The sequence below is a fragment of the Dipodomys ordii genome, unplaced genomic scaffold, assembly GCF_000151885.1.
Source record: "Dipodomys ordii isolate 6190 unplaced genomic scaffold, Dord_2.0 Scaffold55, whole genome shotgun sequence".
NCBI lineage: Eukaryota > Metazoa > Chordata > Mammalia > Rodentia > Heteromyidae > Dipodomys > Dipodomys ordii.
The window spans coordinates 8,175,553-8,196,662 of NW_012267271.1; the positions used below are offsets into that span (position 1 = coordinate 8,175,553).

The 21,110-nt window shown below is 48.7% G+C and overlaps 1 pseudogene; it reads right to left on the minus strand.

Moving 5' to 3' along the window:
* Nucleotides 1-1,526: 1,526 nt before the first annotated feature.
* Nucleotides 1,527-19,424, minus strand: LOC105989354 (annotated as a pseudogene).
* Between the last annotated feature and the right edge of the window lie 1,686 nt (nucleotides 19,425-21,110).

Below are 21,110 nucleotides of genomic sequence, written 5' to 3' on the forward strand. Positions count from 1 at the left end.
TCTCAGACCCTGTAGCCTGCACAGAGACCCCAACCAAGCCTGCGCCTGCCTCTGCTCCCATCCAGCCCCAGCCTCTCTGCCCCTTCATTCCTGCTGAGGAGTGGCTTCCCCCTCCAGCTCTTAGGGAAGTGGTACATCCGGCTCTGGGCAGGAAACGTGCCCATTCCTGCAGGGAAGAAGACCAGCCCGCAGCCTCGCTTGATGTTCGTCAGCAGTGATCCCAGGATGCTGGAGTTCAGGATGAAGATGGCGTGAGTGCCCGGCCCGCAGGCAGGCTCGGCATCCTGGTGCTCTGGGTCTGACCTTGCACGTGCCAGATGCCCCGTACACTACACGTGCCCTGTCCCATCCCCTCCTGTTTCCCAGCAGTGTGCGTGAGCTCACAGGGACCCAGGAGGCCTGTGGTGTCCACCCACCACCATCTGTGCCTTGGAGATCTAGGCATGATGTGGCCTCCTTGGTGACACGTGACCTAGAATGCGCGTGGTGCCAGGCTATCCCGAACGCAGAGTTCAGGCTGGTCATCGATATGCACCTGCCCAGCTTCTTCCCTGCTCCCACCAGCAAGGGCACATAGGAGGCAGGCATGGGGTTTTACAACAGACCACACCCAGGGGCTGTGGCATGTTATTTTCAAGAAGGAATGGCTGGGGTGTCCTGGGCCTCATTTAGTGGGTTAGGATAGAAGCCAGGGCTTCCAGGCTTCCTGGGATCTTACCTGGGTCTGTCTTCCTGTTGGGTATCAGATCCTGACCAGCTAAAGCCACACGAAGGGGAGCATCCGGGGCCATTCCAGGCATTCCTCAACAGTACCAGGTTCCAGGGGCCTGGGGAGCTGAGCGACTGTCTCCTGGCATCTCTGTTCCGGAGGTGAAGAGCTGGGGTGTCTGAGGGGTGTCACTTATCAGAGTGACAGGGGACCCATCCAGGAAGCAGGGGAGGATCAGGGTCAGTGGTGTCTGAAGGGCAAGAACCATGCTTTTATCATATGTACTAGGAAACCCATTGGATGTGTTCGGTTTGAGCTGTGCCTGGATGCATTTGATGTGGATGGCGTCTTCCATGCGTGGAAGTGGCCAGATAACAATGCCTTCTTTCAATAGAGGCTGCAGAGAGAACGGGTTGTCATGTGACTTGTGTCACCCACAGGGTTACAGCCCTTCATCCTCATCTGGTTCCTGCCTGGGAATGATTATGCCATCGCCTACTATGCAGAAAAGATAGGCAAAACTGTCTATGGGATGACGATGCTAGAGCTGGGAAGGTGGCTCAGTGGTAGAGTGCTTGCCTTACATGCATGAAGCCCTGGGTTCGATTCCTCAGCACCACATAAACAGAAAAAGCCAGAAGTGGTGCTGTGTTTCAAGTGGTAGAGTGCTAGCTTTTAGCTCAGAGAGGCTCAAGAACAGAGCCCAGACCCTGAGTTCAAGCCCTAGGACTGCCGCCCCCTCTGCCCCCGAAAAAAAAAGATGATAATGCTCATGGGTGTGTTATGGCCTCTTCCGAGTTTTTTTTATTTATTTGCATTTATTTTATGCTAAATTTATTCCCGTGCCATAAGTTTTTGTTTCTTCAGTTTCTTCTGGGATACCTTTTTCTTCTGTGCAACCTCCTCCTCTAGTTTAGGAACAATTTGCTCCTTCTCAGTAAGAATCATCTCAATGTGGCAGGGAGAGCTCATGTATGGGTTAATGTAAGATCTGTGGCGCATCTTAGGTGCTTTGTTCACCTGGATGTGTTCAATGACCAGGGAGTCTACATCTAAACCCTTCAGTTCTGCATTACTCTCTGCATTCTTAAGCATGTGCAGCAGAAATTCAGCACTCTTTTTGGGCCACTGTCCCTGTGTCCAACCCCACTGTTTGGCCTGGGCACACCTGCCAACTCCACCATTGTAATGCCGGAATGGCACACATTGCTGCTTTAATGTGACATCTTTCAGATACTTGGTTGCTTTTTGGATATGCATACCCTTGATGGCCTGGGCTGTTTCTCTGGTGTTCTTAAAGTGTACATGAAGATTGGAACCTCTTGACTTGCATAATTTTGTGGGGTTTTCTGGGTCTAGAGAGTAGTGAACCATTTTCACAGGTCACCTCTGGCCACTTACAGGAAGAGCGCCTCTTCCGGGTTTGTGGGCATGGGACATGGGCGCCAGAGACCACAGGCGTGGACAGGTGCATCACCTTCCTGTTCGACTCCCATTAGCTCACACCCAAGGAGCCCCTCCTGGATTCCTGGGCTCTGTGGGTTCTTGGGGCCAAGCGGGTGGGCCATGAATGGCTATGGGCCTCTAGCATTAACCATTTGACAAGATAGTGGAGGATAAGAGAGGTCAAGAGCAAACAAATCCATCTCCCACTCACTTTCCACAAGTCCCGGATGGGAACTGGAGAACTCTGGCATTAGGGTAGCATCCTCAATCCATGCTCAGAGGACATGGGGATACAGAGTCCTCAGCAGGATTTGGGGGCAACGTGTTCCCTGCCAATCAGAAGAGTCTGGGATGCAGACTCTGAGACCAGGTCTCCACAGGGAGAGGTGTGGGGTCACACATGAGGCCCTTCCTCCACAGGATGAACATGTTTGCTTGTGGGACAGGGGATGGGAGCGGACGGGCCATTTGGGGAGATGGGGTCCTATTCAGGGGGTCTGGAGGGCAGATACAGAGGAGAATTTGTTCCCTATTCCCCTTCTGGCTCTTGAACTCAGGGCTGTCCCATAGGGAGGCACTGCGCATAGAAAATACAATCAGCTGGGTGTCAGTGGCTCACGCCTGTAATCCCAGCTACTCAGGAGGCTGAGATCTGAGGATCTTGATTCAAAGCCAGCCTGGGCAGGAATGTCTGTGAGATCCTTATCTCCAATTAAGCACAGAATATCAGAAGTGGTGCTGTGGCTCAAGTGGTAGAGCACCTGCCTTGAGCTGAAGAGCTAAGGGACAGAGCCCAGGCTTAGAGTTCAAGCCCCACAACTGACAAAAAAAAAGAAAATGCACAGAGAATTCTGTCGGCCTCCCCTGTTCTCCAGGGCCAGGGTGGGTGGGAGCCCTTTCCTGTGGCACCTTAGAAGGAGGAACCATCTGGGGCTGTCCGCCTCAGAGAAGGCCCGAGCTGGGGTGGCTCTTCTTCCGAACAGAGGCAAACACCAGTCTTGACTAGAGGCTGGTGTGGACCGGGGGACCTCATTGCTGGCTTCAGTCATCTCCTGTTCTGGTACCCCTGAAAGACCTGTAGGTGCCGAGTGTATGGAGAAACCTTGTCTGCACCCCACAAGGACTGGGTTGCCTTGAATTTCTACCCCACTTCACCCCTGTGCGGCCTGCGGGCCCCTTCCCGGATGAAGACCTGGTGTCTGTGCAGGTTTTGAATGGTTTGTGGAGAAGAGAGGGCTGAGCCAAACAGATTTCATCAACCCTCCTTACGATGGTAAGGAGGCATTTCCCTCATTCTCTTTTGTTCAGTATTTCCATGTGACATACAGGCTGGGAAGGTGGCTCAGTGGTAGAGTGCTTGCCTAGCATGCATGAAGCCCTGGGTTCGATTCCTCAGTTCCACATACTCAGGAAAAGCTGGAATTGGTGCTTTGGCTCAAGTGGTAGAGTGCTAGCTTTGAGTAAAAGAAGCTCAGGGGCAGTGCCCAGGCCCTGAGTTCAAGCCCCAGTACTGGCAAAAAAAAAAAAAAAATAAGAAACAAACATACTTGGCTTACTTTGCTCAATATATTTTGACCTCTAGTTTCATCTGTTTTTTTTTCTTCTTAATGACATAATGCTATTCTTTTTTTATTTTTTCTTTTTTGTCAGGCGTGGGCCTGAACTCTGGGCCTGGGCACTGTCCCTCAGCTCTTCAGCTCAAGGATAGCGCTCTACCACTTGAGTCACAGCGCCACTTCTGGCTTTTTCTGCTTATGTGGTGCTGAGGAATTGAACCTAGGGCCTCATGCATGTGAGACAAGCACTCTACCACTGAGCCACAACTGTTATTGTTCTTTATGACTGAATAATATTCTACTGTGTACATATTCCACATTTCCTTTATCAGTTCATGAATTGTACAACCTAGGCCGATTCCGTAGTTTGGCTGTTGAGAATAATGCTTCAATAAGCGGGGACATGCAGGCATATCCCAAATATCTTCATTTACGCTCCCTTAGATATGTGCCCAAGAATGATTTATTTTTGGCTTTTTGATGAACTTCCTTTCTGATTTCCAGCGTGGCCATGCTGGTTTATATCCCCATCAACAGTGTATGAGAGTTTTTTCTCCTTCTACCAACACTAGCATGTATTCTTTTTTTTTTTGTTGGTCGTGGGGCTTGAACTCTGGGCCGGGGCGCTGTTCCTGTGCTCTTCAGCTCAAGGCGAGCCCTCTACTGCTTGAGCCACAGCACCACTTCCAGTTTTCTAGTGGCTTATTGGAGATAAGAGTCTCACGTGGACTTTCCTGTCCAGGCTGGCTTTAAACTGTGATCCTCAGATCTCAGCCTCCTGAGTAGCTAAGATTACAGGTGTGAGCCACCGGTGCCTGGCACATTTATTCTTTTCTTTTTATTTGGTGGTCATGAGGTTTGAACTCAGTGTCTTACACATGCGTAGTACATGCCCTACCTCTTGAGCCACATCCCCAGTCCTTGTTTGCTTTTTTGAGGTAGGTGTTACATTTATGTCTTTTTTTTTTTTTTTTTTGGTCCAGTCATGGGGCCTGAACTCTGGGCCTGGGCGCTGTCCCTCAGCTCTTTAGCTCAAGGCTAGTGCTCTACCACTTGAGCCACAGTGCCACTTCCGGCTTTTTTCTTTTTGCTTATGTGGTGCTGAGGAACCCAGAGCCTCATGCATGCAAGGCAAGCACTCTACCACTGAGCCACCTTCCCAGCCCCTACATTTATGTCTTGGGCCATGATCTTCCTATCCACATTTTCCACAGAACAGAGATGACATCACTGTGTCTAGCTTTTGCCTAGCTTTGAACATCTATCTTTGGACTGGCTGAGATAGGGTTTGCACAGACTTTTTCCCCAGGCTGGATGCCATCTGAAATTCTCCCATCTCAGCCTCCCAAGTCCCTAGGATTACTGTGCCTGGCTTGTTATGACTTGTTTTCTTGATAATAGTCATTTTGATTGGAATGAGAAGGAATGACAGTGCAGTTTGATTTGCATTTCTTTTATGACTGAGGATGTTGGATAGTTCTTCATGTGTTTATTTGCTGTTTGCATTTCTTCTGAGAACTGGGATTATTTGTTCTTTCAGTGTTCAACTTTTTGAGCTCCTTTGTGTATTCTGGATATTATACCTTTATCCAATGAATAGCTGGCAGAGATTTTCTCCCATCTGTCTCCTCACTTTGGTAATTGCTCCTTTGCTGCACAGGTCTTTAGTGTGAGGCAATCCTATTCCAACTCCTGCTCTTATTTCTTGACAAGTAGAAGTACTATTCAGAAAACCATTTCCCCTGCCTGTATCTTCAAGAGTTTTCCCTATATTTTCCTGTGGTAGTTTCAAGGTTTTAGATCTTACCTTAAGGTCCTTAATCCATTTTGAATTGATTTTTGTACAGAGTCAGAGATAGTAAACTAAGGCAAAAAAAAAAATGGACTAGAGGTACAGTTCCAATGTTAGAATGCTTGCTCAGCAACTTCATGGCTCTAAGTTCAAAATCCAAGTACTGCCAAAATATAAAAATACAAAACAAACAAACAAAACCCAAAACAGAACAAAGATGACATGTAGTCCTTTGTTCCTCTAAGGATGCTGCAGCAGTGGCAGGTCTTATTTATTGGGTTTTTCTTAGTTGGTCATGGGGCTTGAACTCTGGGCCTACGGGCTGTCCCTGAGCTCTTCAGCTCAAGGTGAGCACTCTACCACTTGAGCCACAGCGCCACTGCAGTGACTGGTCTTCAGGGATTGCTGTGACTTGGGGATGGTATACCTCTCTGCAGGAGCTTCTGCAGCTCAGCTTCTTCTCCAGAGTGGAGGACTGTGCACCCAGTACCTTGAGTACTTGGTTGAATGTCTGACTACTGTGCTACCCACCTGGTCTAGTGAGGAGAAACCACACCAATCCTGCTGATGTCAGTCTCACTGTGAAAACTCCCACTGGAAGTAGGAGATTAAAACTCCAACAAACACTTGGCCTCAGAGTCGTAAATCTTAACACAGAGCACGTGAAATAAAAAAGAAGTAGGTGTCTCAAAAGTGAAGTCCACCAGGAAGCCTGAAATGATAGCTGGGTGGAATTTCAAACGTTGAGGGAAGTTTTGCCCCTGAATGAGTTCGAGTTCGTTCTTTCACAGGGGATCCATGGTCCCAGAGTGGCTGGAGTCTGTGGCCTTGAGTCCGCCAGGATTTCCTGCCTCTGTGTTTCTGGGTGCCGTTTTTCTTATAGGTATCGGGATCTTTCCTTCTCTGGGATGTCTTCCACACTCTGGTGACTTGGCATTTCACTGGCTGCTCGTGGGCTGCTGCCTGTTTCTGGGTCTCTTTGTATGCACGGTGACGCCGTTTTGGTGTTTGTCTTACACATCCTGGTCCTGGCTGCTGCTCCCCGGCGTTATCCACCAGACCCAGTAAGGCTGCTTTGTCCTAATGAGCTCCTTCCATGCCAGTGTTGAACTCCCGCCCACCCCCCTCCCACCCCCCTTGCCATTAGACAGAGAGTTTGGTGAAACAGCTGACCTCATCTGCTCTCCTTGCCCTGGGATCACAGCTGTACCATGTAAGAATCATTTCAGATGATGATTGATTTTCCTTTCTTTGTGTTGGGTTTATAAGGAGGGCACCATTGCACACGTTTTCTGGCCAGACTATTGCAAGATCTCTCCCACTGGATTTTCTGCTTCTATATGCTCCCCATACTCGATGTCCTCTGTGACCCTTAAAAACCCCAATTCACAATCCTGACGCGTATCCAGGTTCTGGATTTGTTTCTCTTAGCTAAATCCCTTCCCATGTCCATGGCCCTCCACATCCACACCTGCTGTTGGCCTCTCTCCAACCTTGTATCTGCCTTTCTACTTCTGTTGCATCCAGTCCAGCCGATCTGCCTTCTTGCCTGTTCCTGAAGCCACCCTCCCACGTCCACTGGGCCTGTTCCTTTCACCTAGACGCCTCTTCCAACTGACTCAAGCGCGTATCATTTCCTCCATTGGATTCAGTCCCGTGTTCAAATGTCAGCTTGGTCGTGGTCACCTGGACTGTTCATCTAAAACACAAATACTCCATAATCACTTTCCTCCATTTCCCTTTTCCTCCTGGCAATTTGCACTTTTTGAAAGAACACCTAATTATCTGAATCCACATTCAATGGGGTAAACAAAAGATTAAACAGGGAGTGTTTATAAAATGAACGGTTAACAATTCCGAGGTAATGTGATCTATAAAGAACAGTGGTTGTATGTTGTATTAAGGAAATAAATCTTTTTCTTTTTTTTGGATGGGGAAGTTTCCTGTACAATGATCAATTCAGGACTGGTGAAAGGAGATGTGGTGGCAGCCCAAGGATGAGGTGACATTTACCGGTTGCTTGGGGCCATAGCTGGTCATGACTGGTGTGGAAGGTAGTAGGTAGGGAAAGACAACTTCCTAGGCAAGTAAGAAACCTCACTTTCCTCCCAAGGAGGGGAGGGAGGAGCTGGGAAGCCTCTAAGATCCCCTGAGAATTCACTGTGGAGTCGCTAGTGACAGTGATGTTTGATAACCGTCCATTAGGGTCCACTGACACCCGGTAAGCCAATGTCCCGTACACCCCCACCACAGTGCTGAAGGCATACAGCAAGAGGATGAAAAAGGAAAAAGAGCCCGACACAAGAAGAAAAGACCTTCGCTCCTAAGGGTCTACTAAGTTGACTTCGCACGGTGCCAGGCCTAGTAGTGAAATGTCTGTCGAGTCCAACTCCAGGATCTCTGAGCAGGCAATGAAGGGTGTGTCTGTGGCATGACATTGATCCCTGGCACCAGAATTCATTCATCTATTTTGTTGCATTTGTCTCGTACCCTAGGTGGTGAGCTCCTGAGGGAGAGTGGGTTTTCTCTTTTCTTTTTGTCAGTCCTGGGGCTTGAACTCAGGGCCCGGGCGCTGTCCCTCAGCTTCTTTTGCTCAAGGCTGGCATTCTCACTTGAGCCACGGTGCACTTCTGGCTTTTTCTGTTTATCTGATGCTGACGAATTGAACCCAGGGCTTCATGCATGCTAGGCAAGCGCTCTACCACTGAGCCATGATCCCAGCCCTTGCTTTTTTTTGTTTTTGTCCATCATGGGGCCTGAGCTCTGGGCCTGAGCGCTGTCCTTCAGCTCAAGGCTAGCACTCTACCACTTGAGCCAAAGCACCACTTCCAGCTTTTTCTGCTTATGTGGTGCTGAGGAATTGAACCCAAGGCCTCATACATGCAAGGCAAGTACTCTACCACTGAGCCACCTTCCCAGCCCAGCCCATGTTTTTTAATTTGGTGGTGCAATTCCTTATGTCTGGAAGGATGTTGGCCTATAGCAAACATGCAAATACCACTAAACATGTGAATGGATTTATTTCTTTTTCATAGTTCTATTCTTATTATAAAGGTGATGTACAGAGGGGTTATTGTTACATAATAGTTTTTTTTTTGGGTCATGGAGATTGAGCTCAGGGCTTGGGTGCTTTTGTGCTCAAGACTAGCCTCTTTATCACCTTGAGCCACAGCACCACTTCCAGTTTTCTATTGAAAATAATTATATTGGAGATAAAAGTCTCATGGACTTTCCTGCCCAGGCTGGCTTTGAACTGCAATCCTCAGATCTCAGTCTTCGGAGTAACTAGGATTACAGGCATGAGCCACCAGCACCTGGCTTTGAATAAATTTTAAAATAAAAAACAACAACAAATATTTGAAAATGAAATTTAGGATCCTATGTATATAGTCTGAAGTTTGGCTAGTGCCTTTTCCTTAATTAGTTGCACACAGATTTGGGGAAGTCCGCCTATGTTGCAATGCATCCCCTCCATCTGTGCCACTCAAAACCAATCTCAATAGGTGTCAACGTCCAATTTTTTTTTTTTTTTTGGTCTGATCGTGGGGCCTGAACTCTGGGCCTGGGCGCTGTCCCTCAGCCCTTCAGCTCAAGGCTAGCACTCTACCACTTGAGCCACAGTACCACTTCCGGCTTTTTTTTTCTGTGTATGTGGTGCTGAGGAATCGAACCCAGGGCCTCATGCATGCAAGGCAAGAGCTCTACCACTGAGCCACCTTCCCAGCCCTCAACGTCCAATTTTTAATTACATCTACATAAAGCATTTTGATAGTGTGCACCCTCCATCACCTTCTCTATTTCCCACTCCCATTGGTTCCCACATCCCAGGCAGGAGATGTTTAATTTTCTTAATATTTATTTATATTAAAGTGCATGTTCCAAAGGGCTTGCTTTCTTCTGGTACTTCACACGCACATGTTATACTTTAATCACGAATAGACATGTAATCCTATCTACTTACGTATCTGTTTATCTTGTAGCTCTAGCATGCACATCTGTGAACCTTCATCAGACTGACTCCTTCATCTACACGCACTCTCTCCAGCCCCTTCTCTCACCACTATTCAGCAGCTCTCCGTGAGTTTGTTTTTGCTGTCTCCATTTACAGATGCAATGTTATCAGTATTGTTCACCCTCTAACGTTCTCTTTTCCTCCCCCTTCTAATTCCCTCAGACACTTCTTCAATTATCAATATGTTGTACATGTATATATACATATCTACATCAGCCTGATCCTGTAGCTCCATACTTTTTTTTTTGTTGGTCGTGGGGCCTGAACTTTGGGCCTGGGCACTGTTCCTCAGCTCAAGGCTAGCGCTCTACCACTTGAGGCCACAGTGCACTTCCAGCTTTTTCTGCTTATGTGGTGTTGAGGAATTGAACTCAGGGCCTCATGCATACAAGGCAAGCACTCTACCACTGAGCCACCTTCCCAGGACCCTACACATACATTTTTTTCTTGATCCTGGGGCTTGGACTCAGGGCCTATGCATTGTCCCTGAGCATCTGTCTCAAGGCTAGCACTCTGCCCCTTGCGCCACAGCTCCATTTCTGTTTTTTGGGGTAGTATATTGGAGATAAGACTCTTATAACGTTTTCTGCCTAGGCAGGTTTTGAACCACGAACCTCAGATCTCAGCCTCTTGAGTAGCTAGCTAAGATCACAGGTGTAGGCCACCAGTGCCCAGGGCCACATACATTTTAAAAGAACATATTTATGTTCATTGTGACCTGTAGATAAACCTTTTTATTTTAAGATAAGTTGGATTCACATCTAGAAGAAATAACAGAGTGATCACATATACTCTTTACCTTGCTTGCTCCAACGATATCTTCCAAAACTTCAGGATGATATAAAAATATTGATACTGATATAGCAAGATTCAAAACATTATTCTGGATTCCCCCATGAACCATCAAAGCCCCAACCACTTCCCTCCCCCCTTCACCCCTGGCAACTACTTATTTGCTTTGTGCTTATGTCCTTTGGTCCTTTCAAGGGATGGCCTGGAGCCTGGAGTTAGGGAGGGAATGGCAACTGTGGGAAGATGCATGTGGGGGGAACTTTCAAGATCCTTGGGGCATAGGACTGAAGTACTGAGAGCCACAGGGCCTACAGGGGCTCTCCCAGTGGTACAGGTCAGAAGATGGCACCTAGGGGCCAGGGTGAGGGAAGGAGAAACAGAGCAACTCAACTTGCTAGGGGATAAGACTGTGGGCACCAAGGGGCCATGGAGGAAATGGGTGGAGAGGGCTTGAGCACTGTCTGGAGTTTGAAGATCTGGAAGAAATATGAAGGGGTGGGGACTTTGCTTATGGTAGGACCAGGATTGTGGATGTGGCCAAATGACTCCAGGGTGTTTATCTGGACTAAGGATGCTCCTGGCTCTTGGGAAGGGAGGGAGGGGGTACAAACATCCTTTGTTGACCTCCCTGCCTCCCCATTCCTAGGAGCGTCTCTCGTGTTCTTGATAACCTTTTCCATGGGACAGGTCTTCTCAGAAAGAATCAAAGGTGCTCATGATGGCTAATTAAACCACTTAGCACCATCCATTCACAACCATCCAAACAAAACCAGGAACTCAGCTCAACAGAAGGTGGGGGGGGGGGAGGCATCTGTGCCAGCTGAAGGGGGGGGGGTGGGGTTCTGCTTCTAAGGCCATGCAGCAGGATAAACAGCAGGAGAAAGGCCAGGAGCATAGAACTGACCGAGGCTGGACGGAAGGACGGGGACCATGCAGCTGTTTCTGTTGACCGCAGGGCTGAGCCTGCTCTCCGTGGTGCAAGCCAACTCGCTGCCGCTGACTCCCGCCAGCTCTCAGGAGGTGATAGCCCTGGGGAGGGCTGTGAGGAGGGCCTGCCTGGGTGTTCAAGGTTGGGGCCATGTGGGAAATGCATTGATGGGGCAGGTGGGTGGTCAGGGTATCTTGAACTTGGAGGGATTTTCTCCTACTAGTACTAATTAGAGATGTATGGCAAGCCAGGAGGTCCTGCCTAGGTCTTGTCTGTAGGACAAACCTCAGAGACCAGCTTAGTGGCATGATACCTGTGTACCAGTAGGTGCTGTCTCCTGATCGGCCTGCTGCCCCAGGGGCCTTCTGTGCCTGTGGAGGCCTTTTCTAGCAACTCTTGGCTGCCCCAGGCTCCAAGGGCCTGGGAGTTGAGGGTGTGTGTTTGGGGGAAATGTACCCCCAGAGTTGAAGAGCTTGTACTGTCCGTGGACATTTCACACAGCAGGAGGGCAGGCACAGATTGGGCGGGGGGCTGGTGGTAGCACTTGTGCTTGGGTCATTGTCCAGTCAGGTCTGTTGACTCAAGCCACAGGTGACTGTGGACAGGTATCCTGAGCTTTGTTATCGTGTGCGTCTGCAGAGGGGGGGATGCTGAGCCGCAAGGGGTGTGGACTGAGAGTTGCTGAGGTGGTCCTCAAGCAGGGGTCTTGCCATCTGTGGTACCCAGAGACTAACTTCCTCCCTCTGTCAGTTCCTGGGCTCCAAGAGGCTTCTTTCTGCTGAGCAGATAGAATTCTGTTCAGAATTTTTTTTTTCCAATGAAAGACTCATGCATAGCTACTTAACATCATGGACTTCCAAGTTTGGCTTTGTTTTACTTAATTTTTATATTGTGTTAGAGCTTGAACTTTGAGCCTTATAGACTCACGTGGCTTTTGTGCTCAAGGTTGGCGCTCTATCTCTGAGCCGTACCTTCACTTCTGGATTTCAGCTGGTTCATCAGAGCTAAGAGTCTCTTGGATTTTTGTTGTTGTGGTTGGTCATGGAGCATAGGTGCTGTTCCTCACCTCTTCAGCTCAAGGCGAGTGCTCTACCACTTGAGCCACAGTGCCACTTTTGATTTTCTGGTGATTTATTGGAGATAAGAGTCTCGTGGACTTTCCTGCCCAGGCTGGCTTTGAACTGCCATCCTCAGGTCTCAGCTTCCCTGAATAGCTAGGATTACAGGCGTGAGCCACCTAGAAGTTTCAACTTTTAAAAGTTGTAGCATTTTTTATGAGAAAATTTAAGTCTCTAGAGATGGCTAGACACTTCCAGCCCCTGTCACTCATGCTCATAGGTATCTGTGGTGTCTTCCCTTATCTTTGAGATCCGTGTCCTGGTAGCTAAAGTCACTTGGTCTCTAAACAGTTCCTGGGTCAAGGCCTGGGTCTGGGCATCCTGGCTCTCTCTAGGGACAAGTTCAGCTCCGGAAGGCACCCATCTTGACTTCTGGGATGCCCCATGGTGACTCTAGCTCCTCCTGCTGCTACTGGCTCATGCTCAGGATCCTCCTGTGCAATCTGAGCGCTTCCAGCCTGCCGTGGGCCCTGCCCGGCAGCTGCCTCTGTCTCATCTCAGCCCTCTCAGCTCTGCTCAGGGATGGCTTCCCGCTCTAGCTTTTAGGAGCATGGTATGTACTTCAGTGGGGTGGACACATGCCTACACCCCCGTGGAAGTGGAACCGTCTGATGCCTCCGGTCTCATTTGTCATCAACAATTTTAACAAGTTGGAGTTCAGGATGAACATGCCGTGAGTACCCCACCTACGGGCCTGCCCCCTCTGCTCCTGACTTCCTGCAGCTGCCCCCTCTGCTCCTGACTTCCTGCAGCTGCCCCCTCTGCTCCTGACTTCCTGCAGCTGCCCCCTCTGCTCCTGACTTCCTGTTCCCCACACGGCAGCTGCCCCCTCTGCTCCTGACTTCCTGCAGCTGCCCGCTCTGCTCCTGACTTCCTGTTCTCCACATGGCAGCTGCCCCCTCTGCTCCTGACTTCCTGTTCTCCACATGGCAGCTGCCCCCTCTGCTCCTGACTTCCTGCAGCTGCCCCCTCTGCTCCTGACTTCCTGTTCTCCACACGGCAGCTGCCCGCTCTGCTCCTGACTTCCTGTTCCCCACACTGCAGCTGCCCCCTCTGCTCCTGACTTCCTGCAGCTGCCCCCTCTGCTCCTGACTTCCTGTTCTCCACACTGCAGCTGCCCCCTCTGCTCCTGACTTCCTGTTCTCCACACGGCAGCTGCCTGCTCTGCTCCTGACTTCCTGTTCTCCACACGGCAGCTGCCCGCTCTGCTCCTGACTTCCTGTTCTCCACACGGCAGCTGCCCCCTCTGCTCCTGACTTCCTGTTCCCCACACGGCAGCTGCCCGCTCTGCTCCTGACTTCCTGTTCTCCACACGGCAGCCCTCACCTCCCGTGTGAGCTCAGATATCAGCTGTGACTCTGCATGGAAAATGGAGGGACATTTTCTATTGTCTTAGCCCTGTGCGTGGCAACTTCTGTGAAGATGGGAATGATGCCCCCCAGGGTCGCTGAGCCGAGTTGGGGGCACTGCAGTGCCCACTCGATACCTTCTACGCAGTGCTACTTGCTCCTGGAGAAAGCTGGAGTGGGCATCCTGCTCAACGCTGTATAGAGACAAAACCTTGGCATCCTTTAGGGTTTGCCCAAGGGTCAGTAACAAGCCCAGGATGGAGTGAGGATGGTCTAGGACTCTCTCATCCTGGGAGATGCATTTGCAGATTGAGGGCACAGCCTGGTCTCCTATGTGGGAAATGCATTGATGGGGCAGGCGAGTGGTCAGGGTATCTTGAACTTGGAGCTAGGGCTGGTCATCAGCCCTCACGTTTGCACAGATTTCCCCCTACTGGTACTACTTGGAGTTGTATGGCAGGGCAAGTCCTCAGGCTTTTGGCCTTCTGTTATAGAGGAGGACAGGGCAGGAGGTCCTGCTTGGCTCTTGTCTTTAAGACAAACCTCAGTTTAGTTGGCTTGGTATCTGTGTACCAGTAGGCACTGTCTCCTGACCAGCCTGCTGCCCTAGGGGCCTTCTCTGCCTGTAATAGAGACCTGTTGAGGTCTTTTCTAGAAACTCTTGGCAGCCCCAGGCTTCAGGGGCCTGGGAGTTGAGGGTGTGCATTTGGGGGTAATGTACCCCCAGAGTTGAAGAGCTTGTACTGTCCGTGGATATTTCACACATCAGGAGGACAGGAAGGGGTGAAGGCAGGCACAGATTGGGTGAGTGGCTGGTGGGAGCACTGTGCTTGAATCATTTTCCAGAAAGCCTACAGGATGTGTTCAGTTCAAGCTGCCCCTGGATGTAGGCACGGAACCTGGCACCTTCTTCACATGTAAGCAGTTGATTCTGGCTCTTTCTTTCGGTAGAGTCTACATGAACAGACCAGATGGTTGCATAGTTTGTGTTGTTTGCAGGGTGGAAACACACGGTTCAAATTTACTTCCTCCCAGATGAGAATTACGTCGCTCTCTACTTGAAAGGGTACATGAACTATAAGTTCTACCACATGATGATTTTATTGGGTATGTTAATATGTTTTCTTGTTGTTGATGGTGGTGGTGGTCATGGGGGTTGAACTCAGGGCCTGGGAACTGTTCCTGAGTTTTTACGCTCAAGGCTAGCCCTCTACCACTTTGAGCCACAGCTCCACTTCTGGTTTCCTGGTGGTTAGTTGGAGATCAGAGTCTCACAGACTTTCCTCCCTGGGTTAGCTTTGAACCTGATCCTCAGATCTCGGCCTCCTGAGTAGCTAGGATTACAGGTGTGAGCCTTAAGCACCTGACTACTGTTATTTTTGGCTCTGGCATGGCTCTTGGGGCACTGCTTATGGCTGAGGACATTGCCTCCTCCAGTGATTTCCACTGAGAAGTAGAGGGTCCATTCCTGAAATTCATTGGTTCTCAGTGGAGAAGGGATTTCTAAGCTTTTATTTAGTTATTTATTTATGGCCACTCCTGGGGCTTGAACTCAGGGCCTGGGCTCTGTCCCTGAGCTTCTTTTGCTCAAGGCTACCAGTCTGCTACTTGAACCACAGTGGTTTGGGCTGGGGAAGTCCCATCCTCCTATCTCCCATCTCCTAGGATAGCAGCCTCCAGCCCTTCAGTGTCGGGAGGCCCCCGGGAGGACCATCACCCCTGCAGCCTAGAGTGACCCTCCTCTCCTCCCCCATCCCACCGTGGGTTGGTGGACTCTGCCTGCCTCCCACCCACTTTCACACGGTCTGGCCTGCAGGTCGTATCTCAGAGGCAAGCGCAGAGTCTATGAAGATTTTCAAGGCGTTTACAGCAACTAAGTTTTCAAAAGCCACCAAGTTCTTCCGTCCTCCCAGCTCGGGTAATGACATGGACTTCTCTCTGTTCTACTCCTCTTGTTTTCATGGTTCCAGTCACCCAGGGTACACATGGTGGCCCCAGGAAGATTTCCCTTTTCTCTCTGTCTTCATATCTCATAGCTCGCTTGAAATGCTCTCCTGTTCATTGTCTCTTTCTGGGTCCGCAGATGCCTGTGAGTTGGAATGAGATTTTTCGTGGACAGATGGAGCGCTACAGAGATTGTCGAGGGACAAAGGGGCTGGGCCCCTGGCCATCCTCTGTACCCGGGCAAGGAGAACTCCAGGTGGCAAGGGAGAAAAGCTCCATCACTTGCATCCCCTCAACCTTTGGTCTTCAATAAAGTTGTCACTATTCCCTGGCCATGTGTGTTTCCCAGGGTTTTAGTCTGGTGTGGGAAGGTGCTCTGGGGTGATCACGATGATCATGAAAGGAGAAATGTCATCTTCACAGGACAATATGCCGTCACATGCCGGAGTGCACAGGCCCCTGAGGGTCAGCATCAGAGCAAGCTGGGTAGGTGGGAAAAAGCTGGGGGCATGCTTAGGATGGGCTGGTGTGAGTGACTCTAAATCTGGGCTCCCAGAATGTTCCCGGTGCACGGGTACCTGCCGCGGATAGAGGTTCAGGCGTGAGCTCATCGCGCTTGTGGGTGTAGACTCTCAGCTTTAGAGGACATGCAGCTCATCTTGACCTTGGCTGTCATGAGGCCTGCTTACATGCAGGCTGGCAGTCTGTCCTTTTGTGGAACGAAAGCATTGGCATCCTGAATTTCATCAGCCTTTCTCCCTTCACGTACCTTGACAACATCACAGAAACTGCAGACACACCTACGGCAGGATCAAGGGTGGAAAAATGGGAGCTCATTTGCTCTGAGGAGAGAGCACTACTGCGCTCAGACTGCACAGGATGCATGGGGAAGTGTTTTCCCGGGTTCTTTCACACAGGTGCACAGGGACTTTTGCAGCTGTGGAATGAGGGGGCTGGCCTCTGCCCAGCTGGGGGTAGGCCTTCGTGCCACCCGTGTGATGCTGGTTTTGCTGGCATGCAGCATGCAAGAGTTGTGAGGTCATGAGGTAGAACACTTAGACTTATTTTTGTCAGTCATGGAGCTTGCACTTAGCCTGGGCTCTGTCCTTCAGCTCTTTTGCTTAAGGCTAGTGATCTACCACCTTGAGCCATAGCAGCACTTCTGATTTTCTGGGGGTTAATTGGAGATCAGAGTCTCATGGCCTTTCCTACCCCAGCTGGCTTTGAATGGTAACCCTCAAATCTCAGCCTCCTGAGTAACTAGGATTACAGGTGGGAGCCACCGGCTCCAGCTTGACCACACCCTTTTGGTGTCCTCTTTTTTTGGTCAGTCTTCCCCATAGCATCTTCTCCAGACACTCTGCTCTCTGGTCTGTTCTGGAATAGAATAGAAATTGTAGCCTTTGTCTAAGTCTACACAGTAAGTCTCCCCTCTCACCTGGAAACCTCTTCTACCTGGTCTTTTTTTCCTGATCAGAAATAATAGGTAGAATCTGTGGCATAGAAATAATTGAAAATAAAAGACTATGCCAAACATTATACAGAGTAAACATTTTAGCCCAGGGAAAGGGGGCTTCAGCGCAAGCTCAAGGGAGACAGCCATGACCAAGAGGGAGATGAGACCTTTGCTCCTTGAACCCGAGGGGCGGCTGTTGCGACTGGCTGAGTGGGCTGAAGTTCAATAATTGCCCATTTTCCATGGCCCTGGTTTTGAATGGAATCATTGCAGTACCCAAGAGTCCTGGTGTTGAGGTTTGTAAACTAGGAGGTGGTGAACTTCTCTAGGAACCACTGAGTTCCTCATCTTGTTGGTGTCTTCATCTCGTGTAAATGTCTTGGTTTAGTAGTAGGTCTGAGCCTTGTCATAGGACTGAAGGACCAGAGCTTCTGTTGATGAAGAAATGCTTGCGTCCTCAGTTGGCAATGGCCCTGTATTATAGCCTTGGACAAAATTAAAAAAAAAAATCTATGTGTCTGGTGCTGGTGGCTCACATTTATAATCCTAGCCACTCAGGAGGCTGAGATCTGAGGATAGTAGTTCAAAGCCAGCTGGGGCAAGAAAGTCCGTGAAACTCTTATCTCCAATAAATCACCAGAAAACCAGAAGTGACTCTGTAGCTTAAGTGGTAGAGCACTTGCCTTGAGCTGAAGAGCCCAGGCCTAGAGTTCAAGGCCTACAACCAACCAAAAAAAAAAAAAAAGCTCAGAGACAGCACTTAGGCCTTGAATTTAAGCTCTAGCATCAGAGTGCATGTGTGTACCCACATGCGCGCATACAGGTGTACGCGCATACAGGCGTATACACACACACACACACACACAGTGTCTATACATGGAGTGCCAACCCTCTCTGTTGAGGGAGTAAGGAAGGAGGCAGAAAAAAGTTTACTTGCCTTTGTCCTCTTGTGGTGTTTCTAGCTCCTTATAATTTTGTCATGAAGCATCCGTTTAGGGCATTAGGCCAAAATGTTTATACAGTAGGATTGCCCTTGAGTAAATGTGAGGGACTTCAGATGACCACAGGAATGATGTCTAACAGACCCCAGATCCTTCACGGTTAAGGGTGAAGACACGATTATGACAAAGGGGGAATTGTCCAAGAGGGGGAAACCTCATCTCATTATATGATCCTGGACAGGCCTCAGTATCAAGTCTATGTTAGGCAATCTGCCAGAGCAGAATCACAGCACTTGTTCTTAGTTGACATGTGTGTGTGTGTGTGTGTGTGTGTGTGTGTGTGTGTGTGTGTGTATGTGTGCACGTGCTTAAACTCAGAGCCTTGTGCTCTTAGCTTTTTCACTCAAGGCTGGTGCTGTACCACTTAATCCATACTTCAATTTCTGGCTTTTTGCTGGTTAATTAGAGGTAAGACTCTCTGGGGTTTGTCTGCCCATTGCAATCTTCAGATCTCTATTTTCTGGTTAGCTACAAATACAAGCATGAGCCACTAGCACCTGCTCTCTTAGTTGACTTACTAATTTTGGAGGTCACAAACTTGGACAGGACATTTTTAGTCTCCTACCCACCTTGCTGTGCAGGTGTGGGCTAGGAGAACACTTGCCTAGGTTACTTCATGGAATCTCAAAGGCTGTTTTTGCTGAAAAGCATTTCATTTGGTCCTGGCTATATCTGATGGATAACTAACATGCAATAAGCAAGTTTGGCCTCCTTATCTTCATATTGTACCCATCTCCCTTGCTTCTTTTTCCCTTCTCTTTTAAAAGATTTTTAAAAATTGTATTTCTTATTTTAAGCAATTGTATAAAGGGCTTATCATTCAACATATCAGTTTATGCATCTTGAACAATGCCATCCTTTTCCTCATACTCCCCCATCCCTGCCAACCCTACCCATCCCCTCAGTTTTTCCAGTTTCCTTGCTGTCTTAATCTTTGAGTCAATATCTACTCAGCACTGCATGTAAGATGTATTGTTCATAAAAAAAAATGTTTCCCTAGCTGGGCACCAGTGACTCACATCTGTAATTCCAGCTACTCAGGAGTCTGAGATCTGAGGATCACAGTACAAAGCCAGCCCAGGCAGGATAGTTTGTGAGACTCTGATCTCCAATTTACCCCCAGAACACCAGAAGTGGCTCTGTGGCTCAAAATGAGTGCTAGCCTTGAGCGAAAGAGCCCAGGAACAGCACCTAGGCCCTGAGTTCAACCCTCACAACTGACAAAAAATTTTCCCCTACAGTTGTATCTAACACAAGGTGAACTTGGCCTGTTGCCCATTGGATGTGGTATGAATTTCTTCTACTACACTTCCATGATTTTTTCTAGCAGCTCAAGCACTGGACCTCTTTTTGTCCCATCAGAGATACGTTCCCTAGAACCAGGATATTTATGCAAGATGGTGATGTCAGCAACAGGGGAGACTCAGCGCCTCCAGGTCCCAGCTGAACACACTTTTGCCTAAATCCCTGAAGAACTAGGACATTTGTACACAAGAAGAAAAACATCTTTGGCAACAATGCCCATCAACAATGGGAAACCAATTAAACCAATACCTTTGTTGTGCGTACCTGGTCATCTGTTGGTTCAGTTCTAGCGCCTCTCTTCTTCTGGGCTGAAGTCCTAACATCTGACTTGGTCTTACTCTATCTTTTTCCGTCCCCGAGGTTCTAGTCACTCTTGTCCAGTATAAAGTCCCATCACTAGCTTATCATCTTTGTTCAACTGCTGGCTTGTTGAAGCGGACTCAGGATATTCCAGTGATAATACAACCCCGACCTGGTACCCAAGAAGCTGTGCAGCAGGGGCCATTTGCCACTTGCTGTTTCCCCATCGTGCTTATAACCTTTAACAATGATATGCATTAGAGACAGAACCACACGGTATACTGGACAGGGATAGTTTACGTAATGAATAATTAAAACAAGCACTAAGAGCAGAGGATTGGGCACAGGAAGGAGGAATGGGACCAAAGCAAGGCTGAAACTCAGAAGGGAAAGCATCAAATCCTGTAGCTCATGTGGTGTGTTGGGTACAGGGTGGTATGGTGTGAGCTCCTAAGTATGCAAAGCTCAGTCTTTTCACCCTCCATGGCCCCTCTCTTGGGCTGGTTCCACTCCTATCCTGTGGCTTTTCTTGTCAGACAGCCCAGGAACATGGTGTTTCCAACATCCTGTGGTCTCCGTTGTTGCTCAGATTTCACCCTCACGTCTTCTCACGTTTCTGTCTCAGGGAAAGCCTGAAGGGATTTCAATGCTGTCACACCTGTCCTGGCTTTCCAGCCCCACCTTTGAAATCTGGATAAAACTTATGAGACGCAAATTAAAGCATAAAAAAACCTATTCAAGGAAATCATAGCAGAATGTGTTTTCCAAATCTAGGCAAATAGATGGATATACAAGCACAGGAGGCATGTATAACCACAAATAGTCATGATCAGAGAACTTAGCCTTCTAATATTATAGCGAAGATGCCAAGAGTAAACAGCAGCAGCAACAACAAAGAATGGAAAATGCGAGTGGGGAGGACCAATTATTTACAAAGGCTAACTTTTTGGAACAACAGCCAACCACTCAGTGGAAACCCTAAAAGGTCATGAGAACACGAGGTGATGTATTTCAAGCCCTGAAGACTGTAACTGTCTGCTTAAACTCTTCTCTCCAGAACAGTTAAAGATTTTCACGATAAGCATAAACTAAAGCAATTTATGACCACTAAGTATCGCCAATGCTAGGTAAAGGAATAATAATATGTAAGACAGAAGAAAAGATGTGCACAATCAAGAGGGCTTGGGAAAGAATACAGCTCACAAGAAGAACTGATAAGCAGAGGAGAACTAGAGAAAATCAAACATTGTTCATCCAGGAAACTGGCAATTCTATTAGATTATTAAGGAAGAAATTACCATACACTTTCCCATAATAACCCGCAACGCAAAAGCCTTAGCTCTCCAGTTAAAAGGTACGGAAGGGATAAATGTACTAAAATAATCCAACATCTAATTCTTGC